Below are 9,137 nucleotides of genomic sequence, written 5' to 3'. Positions count from 1 at the left end.
ATAAAATAAATAATTACTGGGGATTTAATGTGCAACATAATGACTATAGTCAACACTGCTGTATGCTATATTTGATAGTTGTTAAGAGAGTAGATCCTAAGACTTCTCACCACAAAGAAAAAAAAAGTTTTAATTTAAAAAAATATGAAATGATGGATATTAACTTACTGTGTTAATCATTTCACAATATAGGTAAGTTGAATCATGATGTATGCTTTTACAGTGCTGTATGTCACTTATATCTTAATCAACTGGAAAATAAAATAAAAATGTGTATGTTCTTTCTAGTGACTTCTATTTCCCCAAGTTAATTCCAATAATTTCAATTGACATCTTAAAATATCAAGGGCAACATTTTGTATGGATAGCTATTTTAATTTGCCATAGAGGTTTATTTAAAAAAAAATTTTTTTTAAGATTTTATTTATTTGAGAGAGAGAGTGAGAGTGAGAGAGAGAGAGAGAGAGCATGAGCAGGGTGAGGGGCAGAGGGAAAAGCAGACTCCCCGCTGAGCAGGGAGCCCGACGTGGGGCTTGATCCTGGGACTCCAGGATCATGACCTGAGCCGAAGGCAGACGCTTAACCAACTGAGCCACCCAGGCACCCCATGTCATAGAGGTTTAGATAGAACACAAACTATTATATTGCAATTATTTGTTTCCTAAACCTTTTTTCCATTAACAATTAGAATTAGGGGTGTAATTGTGCTAAATTCTATGTCCTTTACTTTTCAAATGACTACATATACTGTGTCGGTGAAAAGTCCTACTCGGGGAGGCAAGAGTGATAGAGAAGCCGGCTTGTCTAAAACTGCATCCTGGTTCTGCCACCTCCCACTGTATGACCTTGAGCATATTACTCAGCCTCTCTCTGCCTCAATAGTGGGTCTATAAACTGAGGATAACATTAGTGCCATCCTCCATAGTCGTTGCAAGGGCTGAGTTACTACATGTGATGCACACAATGTGTACAACACATAGCGAGTACGATGGGACTTTTAGCTATTATAATGATCATGATACCGATGGTCATGAGGATGCTAATGGTAATGATGATGACAAATATATCATGCCGAATAGAGAAAGAGGAAAACCTCCCTTATCTCTGGCAGAAGGAGAAAGGAAATGGGGCGGGGGAGGGTGGCGGGGAGCAGCGGGACAGACAAGTATTTAACTGTAATTCAAAAGCAAGCTGCGATGAGCACTGGGGTGGAAATATAAATAGGCTGACCACCTGTCCCAGGACAGTTCCAGTTTATCCCTGTTTTCCCAGCATAGTTATTAATTTCACCCACTGCACCTTCAGAACTGACCTATGGTCACTTTAAATAAAAGCATCCTGGTAGAAGAGGCCAGGGGATGGACTTAAGGCCTTGTGGAGGAAAGACATTTGAACTGATCCATAAAGAACAGTTAGAAAATGAAAGTCATTTTTCTGTTGCTTGCCAGGTTTCTCCTAAAAGGGACCTGAGGTAAGGGAAAGCTAAGTTTTCCTTGCATTTTCAGCAGAGCAGAAAACAGGAAAAAAAAAAAATCGAAACAAGACTGTATTGGTTTCCTCCTGCTGCCGCAAATTACCACCAGATTAGTGGCTTTACGCAATACAAACTGTTCTCCTACAATTTTGGAGTCAGAAGTCTAACATGGGTCCACGGGACTGCATGTCACCTGGAGGCTCTAGGGGAGAATCTATTTGCTTGCCTTTGAAGCTTCTGAAAGTTGCCTGTTTTTCTTGCCTCACAGGCCCCTTGCTCCCTGTAGCCCAACCTCTCCTCTCTGACCTTGGCTTCCATCTAAATATTTTGACCCTCCTGCCTCCCTAAGGACCCTTGTGATTACACTGAGCCCACCTGGGTAAGCTAGGCTACTCTCTCCCATGCTAAGATCCTTAACATAATCACATCTGCAAAGTTCCCTACACTGTGTAATGTATCCACTGATTCCAGGGATTGCATCATAGACATCTGTGGGGAGCCATTATTCTGCCTACAACAGGGACTTGTTTTCATTGCTTTGGTGTCAAGAGCATAGTACTTGGAGCCAAATACCATCCTATTAAAAATGAAAGGTTCAATATTTTAGCAACCTCAGGCACACGGCTAAGTCAGCTAACTACAATTTCCCAAAGTAGAATTAGGAACTCATTTACTGAGAAAATAGGGCTCTAAACTTCAGTGTGACTTTTAGATTTATGTTTAAACTAGGAGAATACCAGGGTAGGAAATCTTCATTGTATGAGAATAATAGACAATGAAAAATGCTTTTGACGTGAATCCTTTTAAAATAGGAAGAAAAATAAGTAATAAATAATGATAAAGTTGACTTGATGTGTTCCTGAGAGATGAAATGTAAGATACTGAAAAAAATACATAGCTTATATTTAACAAAATTTAGATTACATTTCAATTGTGGTCTAATTTGTTGAACAAAGAGTAAAGCAATATATATTTTGGTATAGTATTTTTCCAAATAAATAAATGAATGTGATAGAATCTGACTACCTTCATATTTGGCTTTTACAGAATGAGGGGTATTTTGAAGATTAGAGGGATTACCATATTTCTCAAGCATCTCTCTTACTTCACCTTTGAATAATTCATTTTATCATTCTTATAATTATTTTTCTTTATTTGTTAACACTTCTTATTCTGCCGGACTATCCTTTCTATATCAGATTTGATTATAGTATTTTTCCATCATTATTTTCATCAATTGTGTTAATTCTCAGATTCTCAATGGCATTGGTAATTGGACTTCACAGTTGATTTGAGTACATTTGCTAGAACTTCAGGTAATAAAAGGCAAAAACAATAATTAAAAGCCTGGATGGATGAAGGTGTTGCTGTCCTATGATGCACTGTGCTCCTATTAACAGAAGAGGGATGTTTGAGCAGGGACCAGCTAAATCAAAAGTTCTAAGTCAGGGGCGCCTGGGTGGCTCAGTTGGTTGGGCAACTGCCTTCAGCTCCGGTCATGATCCTGGAGACCCGGGATCAAGTCCCACATCGGGCTCCCTGCTCAGCGGGGAGTCTGCTTCTCCCTCTGACCCTCCCCCCTCTCATGCTCTCTCTCTCATTCTCTCTCTCAAATAAATCTTTAAAAAAAAAAGTTCTAAGTCAAATTTTTTTATGACAGGACTTTTCCTTCCCTATACAATATTTTTTACTTTTAATAGCTTTCAAATAATAAAACCCAGGTAACTAATCCAGGCCTTTACCTGAATAGAGCCATAACAATTTGAAAAATATTTTGGGGGCTAAAAGAATCACATTAAATTTGCCTTAAAATTGTATTCCTTATGTTACTGTTAAGTGCATTTAGAAGAGAGGGATTTCTAATAATGTATTTTTCTAACATATAAGCTCCATGAGGACAGTAATTAGGTCTATATTTTTCACGATTGTGTTCCCAGCACTAAGATAGTACCTAATATACAGCAGACACTCATTCAGTACTGGGGAGGTGGGGAAGCATGATGTTAGTTTTAAAGGTGATTACGTTGAGAAAATATTCACTAAACTGCAGTATTTACCATAGAGAATTTGCTATCCACCTGTCAACAAAGAATCCACTGTAGAAAGTAGGAGAATTCAATTAAAATATTTTATTATCAATATTTCATGTAGAAAAAGTATAATATTTAACTTCTTTTCCTTTTACTATGAAAACAGTATTGGTCATAATTCAAACTCGGTATTTCCCATAATTTCTCCACAGAACATAGTATTCAAGAAAGACAGGTAGAAAAAAAGGAATTTTTTGGGTCACATTTGGAAATGAATAGCATCCTAGATCCTCCCCTTAGAGTTTTAAAGACACTGATAAGTCCTGACACAAAACAAAACTTCTTTATGTTTGCTATACTTAGCGAGTAAGGACGGCTCTGTCCCTCTCAAACACCGACAGGGACAAAATGAGTATATTCAGAACAGTATTTGGGGAAGTATTTCTGTCTTTTTCTCACCCCATTTCTTCTCTATTAACTATGTGCTTTAAGAATCTGGCAAGTAGAGAACGAAGGTAAAAAAAAAAAAAAGAAAAAAGGAACGGGAAAGGAGGTGAAGAAAGAGAGGAGAAAAGCAGGGAAGGAACAAATGTTGAACAAACATAGAGCAGATGGCTACACGGGAGGCTACAGGCCTGAGTCATGGTCTCCTGGAGGGGAGAGACCTTGAGGTTAAGTTCCAGGAGAAGACGTGAGTGGTCATCGTTCACAGGAAGGCTCTTGTGTAAGGAGGCTCTCCCAGGGTCTCATGATCTGGTCACAAGTATCCGTGGTTGTTTGCAGAGCACAGCTAGGGAGGAGTTGGTATTTGGGCTTTCCTGGCTCAGAAAGCCCCGGAGGTTCTTCACCTCTGTAGAATTTTGCAAGCCAGGGAGTCAAGAGGGAGCCGAGAAGATGTTCTGACTGGACTTGCTCTTCTAGAGCTACAGAGCCCACTTAATTGATCCTTCAAGAATTCTTTTTTTAAATTATGAAATTCTATCTGTGTTTGTATATAGATAGGTGTGCACAAAACAGAGAATAGATGTATGGTTTAAAGAAGAATAAAACAGATACTTGGGTTGTATTACATAAAGTTAGTATCTTTGGAGCCCCCATAGGGCTAACCCTGACCACAGCTCTCTCCATCCTCTCCAGAGCTAACCGGGACCCTGAAGTTGATATTTAGCAATCTTTGTGTTACTTTATTAACTTAGCACACATGTACATAGTCTTTATATATTGCTCAGTTTTTCATATTTTTGAAATGGTATAGGATATATGGCCTCAAATTGCATGTGTTCTTTTAGGACTTGCCTTTGCTGTTGGTGCTCAACCTTGTTTGTGAGCTTTATGCATGTTGACATGTGTAGCTCTTGTTCATTTTCATTGAATTTTAATCCATTGTATGATCATGTCAATTTATGTAGTCATTCTTCACTGCTAAACTTTTTTAAAAAAATATTTTATTTGTCAGAGAGAGAGAGAGAGACAGAGAGCACGAGCAGGGGTAGTGGGAGAGGGAGAAGCAGGCTTCCCGCGGAGCAGGGAGCCTGATGCGGGGCTCGATCCCAGGACCCTGGGATCACGACCTGAGCCGAAGGCAGCCGCTTAACCGACGGAGCCACCCAGGCGTCCCTCATTGCTAAACGTTTTGATCATTTTCCCTTCTTTCATCAATACTGCCATGAGCATGCTCATCTTGAGCTGAGACTTAGGAAGTAGAAGTAGAGAGTACAAGCATAGTCACATCTCGAAGCAGAATTATCTAGTATAAGCAGTCACATCTTGAACTCTGCTAAATGTGAAACTGTTTTTCAAGGTGGGTGTAGCAACTTGTACTCCTACCGGCATTTTATAAAACTTGCAGTTTATTCACATCCCCAGGAACACTTGGTATTGTTCGACTTGTAGCTAATTTGCAGCAAGGCAGCAAAATGTACTCCATGATCAGCTGCTGGGAGGCAGAGCTTGTGGAATTTTGAGTTTACCCTCAAAGAACATCCCCGTGGCTCCAGCTTCCTTGTGAGGCGGGGTGAGTTCAGACCCAGCCACTCTGGTATATGGTGACCTGTTTTGGAAACAGTGTCTGTGAAAATAAATATTTACCTCAGATCTATATCCTTGAAGCTGAAAACTGGTCACCACTCCAACCTGGGCAGGAATCTGGAGCTGCAAGGGCACTTCTGAAGGAGGTGGCAAGCAGCATCTCACAGTGTGAGATGCCCGTGACCAAACCAGTGGTGACTGTGGGCCAGTCTGACCCTACAGGCCTCTCTCCCTGTGTGGTATATGGAAGCAGAACTAATTTCCTTTGTATGGAGTAAGCCCTTTGGTTCTTCAACAATTCAATGTGGGGTTGGGGTGGGAGCGTAGCAGGACATGTCAAAAAGGGAAAGAGAGGAACTTATGCTATAGAAGGAAACTTGAAAACTCAACTAACTGGAAAGTAAGAAGTGTGATTGTATTTATATTGCAAGCAAGTGAAACAGGTGAGGCTAAATTCATACCACTTGGTGATACAAAACGCTAATCTCTTCTCCCCTATTTTATACTAAGTCTGATTTAAACTTCTCTGTCAAGGTGCACCATAATCCATCCTTCTTATAATTAGCTAGGCTTATTTCTTGCAACCCCCTCCAAAATTGTCACCTTGTCTTATCAGTCTGAGGTTCTCACAGTTGTATGAATGTCAAGATTTCATTGTATTTCCTTCTCTTTAGAATGACCTCTCCTCAGTTCTTTCTCTATATAAGTCATCTGAGGTTATACTTAAAACTGTACCTTAAACCACAGTTGCTACAAGCCTTCACCAATCTTGCTTGTGGAAATTACAGTATTTGGAAGGACTTTTTTTTTTTTTTTTTTTTTAGAAATTTTCAACATTTACTTGTGGTAAATTATGAAATATTTGTCATTGGACTCACCCTTCAGACTCCAAGGGAGCAATACCACAAGTAAAGCTCCGGGGCCCTGGGTGGCTCAGTCGTTAAGCGTCTGCCTTCGGCTCAGGTCATGATCCCAGGGTCCTGGGATCGAGCCCCGCATCGGGCTCTCTGCTCAGAGCGGAGCCTGCTTCTCCCTCTCCCACTCTCCCTACTTCTGTTCCCTTTCTCACTGTCTCTCTCTGTCAAATAAATAAATAAAATCTTTAAAAAAAAAAAAAAAAAGTAAAGCTCCTAGAGGTCAAACTCCATTTCCAAACCCCTTTCTGCCATTAATTGAGCATGGCCCAGGGTCAGATGGCAGTTCTTCCTAGTTGTGCAATGGGACATCAGCTGTCATGGCCAGCTTTGCTGGGAGCCCGAGCAATTCTTCAAGTCTGTGGCTCATCTGAACATCAGGCACCTCTTTCTGAATCCCTCGTGTCTTGCTCCCCAAGATCCTGGTGAAAACTTCTGCCAGTGGCCTCATCCCTTTCCTGCCTCCTCCTTGTGAAAAGGTCTCTCCATTAGTAAAAGCCGCTCTCTAAAAGAAACCAAAAGCAAACTCAAGCTAGCCTAAGGGAGTGAAGTAAGTAAGTAAATATTGATTCATGCACCTGAGAAGTGAAAGCATGAGGTAGACTTTGAGAACATCTGGATCCAGGGTCTCGGACCAAGCTGTCTGACTCAGTTTCTCTATTTCTGGGCTCTGCTTCCTTCTACATGACTTATTTTTTTTTGACAACTGCATTATTATGGAAGCTTTTCTACATGACAGAAAAGAGGAATGTGGTCAGCCTCAGCTCCTTATCTCCATAGTTTATGAACTAAAAGAAAGAGAGCCTCTCTCCCGATATCTAGCTCATCTCATGAAGGACTCAGATGTGCATGTCTATCCGTTAGACTATCATACTCATTGACTAGATAGGTTACCCTGATGAGCTAGGCCAAACCCTGTGGCTAGGAGAAGGTGGGACTATGTGACTGACAGTCCCCCTCAGAATCACCATGAAAGGAAGAGGAATATTTCCTCGGTGGAAATAGTGATGAAGTGTGAACATATGTGCATGTGTACACACACACACACACACTCACTCCACTAGACCCCTCTAAAATAAGCCCAGTTAGGGATCCTATACTGAAGACTTCCATGCCCCCATGTATAACAGAAACTTGAAGTGGTTCTTATGACATGAGCTGGTCAAATTGCCTGTCTCTAAATTTTCCCTCAGTGCCAGAATGGCTGCTTAGAAAAGTTAAAGAATTAAGAGTACAGTGTGCCTGAAAAGACACTTTCTTCTGATAACTGAGACCTTGGCACACTCAAGTATTGCTCCCTGGCCCAGCTTCCCTCACTGAGAGGAGTTTCTTTCTGAGGAACTCAGGCCCAAGAAAATCAAGAATCACTCAGTTGGCTCCACTCTGGTCAGTTAGTCACAGTTTCATGCCCTCAAATCACAGTCATCAAAGTGTCAGTACCTTTTCGCCTAAGAGGCTCCTAAGTATAAATGTGCACACAGAGTAGAGGTACCCACTAAAGCTATCCACTGACTCCCAAAGCCTAACTTTGGAAATGAATGGTGCCTCATTCCACTGTGTTCGCTGTAAACTGAACCCCAAGTTCCAAGATTCCAAAAAGGTCTCATACTATTTTCTCATAGGGCCAATTAAGGACTCTCCTAAATCTTTATGTCTTCCTTATCTATTTTAGCTGACATTTTGCTATACTTTTTCTCTGAACTGTTATATATTTATAGTCTTCTCAATGCAGAACATCTTTGCCCCACAGTAAATTGTGTGTTCCACAAGAGTGTGTAGTTATAGAAAGATCAAGATCTTATACTTATCATATGTATGCTGTATACACTTAATGCATACTTCTAAGTAACCTTGATAATATATAAATTGGTCACTATTTTTATATATAGATTTTTGTTTTGAGCTCACATAGTTCAGAAAATAATTGATCAGCTAGTTTCCTGAGGGATGGAGGGAATCTCTGCAACACCCCCTCTTTTTTCTCTCAAATTTCTTGTAGTGAAAAATTTACTGATATTTTTAAGCTGATGTTTCTCAAATTGTTTCAATCTATCGACAATTATTTCTGCAAGCTAGCTCTCAAAAAAAATCTTTTGAGATTTACAAAGTAGGTTAGCATAATAAACATTCTGAATGTGCCTGCACTAAAGAAAACTGCTTAATTTAACCTAGTACCTCCCAAACGTTTCTGGCCAGAGAACAGTTTTATAGGACAGATTTGTTAAAATCTTTTAAGTCTATTGCTTGAGGAACAAAGTATGGGAAATACTGACAAATGAAGAGATGTGGACTTCCTTTAAAAGACAATGGCATCTCTGGGTGTTGAGTTTGATGAGTTCTTTATAGATTTTGGATACTAGCCCTTTATCTGATATGTCATTTGCAAATATCTTCTCCCATTCTGTCAGTTGTCTTTTGTTTTGTTGACTGTTTCCTTTGCTTTGCAAAAGCTTTTTATCTTGATGAAGTCCCAATAGTTCATTTTTGCCCTTGCTTCCCTTGCCTTTGGCGATGTTTCTAGGAAGAAGTTGCTTCGGCTGAGGTCAAAGAGGTTGCTGCCTGTGTTCTTCTTTAGGATTTTGATGGACTCATCAAACTCAACACCCAAAGAACAAAGAATCCAATCAAGAAATGGGCAGAAGACATGAACAGACATTTTTCCAAAGAAGACATCCAAATGGCCAACAGACA

This window comes from Leptonychotes weddellii, chromosome 12, assembly GCF_054177405.1.
Source record: "Leptonychotes weddellii isolate Sample4059 chromosome 12, ASM5417740v2, whole genome shotgun sequence".
Taxonomy (NCBI): domain Eukaryota; kingdom Metazoa; phylum Chordata; class Mammalia; order Carnivora; family Phocidae; genus Leptonychotes; species Leptonychotes weddellii.
Note: the sequence above shows the minus strand (reverse complement) of the source record.